Genomic DNA, 1,286 nt, shown 5'->3' with positions numbered 1-1,286 from the left:
CGCACGCACGCACACACACACACACAGACAGAGAGAGCTGCTCCGTTTGGTGGCTTTTCTTTCGTTTTCTCAAGTACAAATGGCTGTGAATCAGGCTGACCCCAGATGGCAGCGGGGACAGTGCCGAGTGCGCAAACGGCGAGAGCGACCAGCGTGCACGAAACAAGAGCGAGAGCGCGAGAGCGCGAGAGCGCGCACGCGCAGAGAGAGAGAGAGAGAGAGAGAGAGAGAGAGAGAGAGAGAGAGAGAGAGAGAGAGAGAGAGAGAGAGAGAGAGAGAGAGAGCGCGCAGAGCGAGAGAGAGAGAGAGAGCAAATGATCAAAAAACGTGACCGCGCCGTCAGAACAAAAAGTACAAAAAAAAAGGAAAAAAAAATTGAGAGAGTGTGTGGGAGAGCGGCACCGGGACAGAGATACGCCAAGAACGGGATGGATCCAAAGAAGAAAAACCAAGGGTGGAGCAGAGATATATACGACGAGTGAAGCAAATGCAGAGAAAAAGGAAGGGGGAACCAAGTGCTGATATGGAAGCGGTTCATGTGAGCCGAGTCACGTGTGCGTGTGTGTGATAGAATGCAAGGTGTTTGCTAGGAAAACGGGTGTGTGGGTGTGGGGATGATAGTGCGTGTCAAGAGAGGCAGAAGGGCGTGAAGCAGGGGCAAGAGATGTGGTTGAAATATGAATGTTGCGAAGAGACGGCTCAATCTTCGTCAACCATCATCGTTTGATTATCAAGCCAGAAGCAGAGACGCTCCACACAACGTCCACCAGAACCAGAGATGGTGGCGCTAGAAACGTCACTCCCAGAGAGACGAAGAGACCACGCAAAGCAGCGCAAGATTGGCGTGCCGGTTGCTTCCGCGTCACACCCATACACACCCATAAGCCTACATTCCCTTTCCAATGTCCACACTCACACACTCACATGGTCACGCACGCACCCACCGATTGCTTCATCTCTGCAATACGTGTGTGTGGCTGTGATGGTCCATGTCATCATAACGTTGTAACGTTGTAACGTTATGACCCCATGCACTCTTACTCAAGCCCCTTGCTCAACCACAGTAGAAGAAGAAAAGCCAAAGACAAAAAGCAGAGACGAAGAAGATAGACACTCGAGGGTATCGAAATCGGCCCAGATGTGTGGGACTTTGGTGGATGTTGCTTTAAAACCATGGGGCCTAACGCAACCCCTTATTGAATTCGAGTGGGACTGGTGGCAGAATTGGTTCGGGAGAGGTCCAGGGGATGTTACAGGGAGTGGCATCCCCCTTTGCACGCTCAAAG

General features: G+C 51.8%; 1 protein-coding gene across 1 annotated transcript in view; it reads right to left on the bottom strand.

Moving 5' to 3' along the window:
- Window positions 1–1,286, bottom strand: part of MONBRDRAFT_37249 (uncharacterized protein) — a gene marked incomplete at its 5' end in the record, with an annotated part of 3,969 nt that overhangs the window by 2,267 nt on the left and 416 nt on the right. The gene's annotated exons all lie outside the window — the stretch shown is intronic.

Source organism: Monosiga brevicollis, genomic scaffold, assembly GCF_000002865.3.
Source record: "Monosiga brevicollis MX1 MONBRscaffold_11 genomic scaffold, whole genome shotgun sequence".
Taxonomy (NCBI): domain Eukaryota; class Choanoflagellata; order Craspedida; family Salpingoecidae; genus Monosiga; species Monosiga brevicollis.
This window is presented reverse-complemented; position numbering and strand designations above follow the sequence as displayed.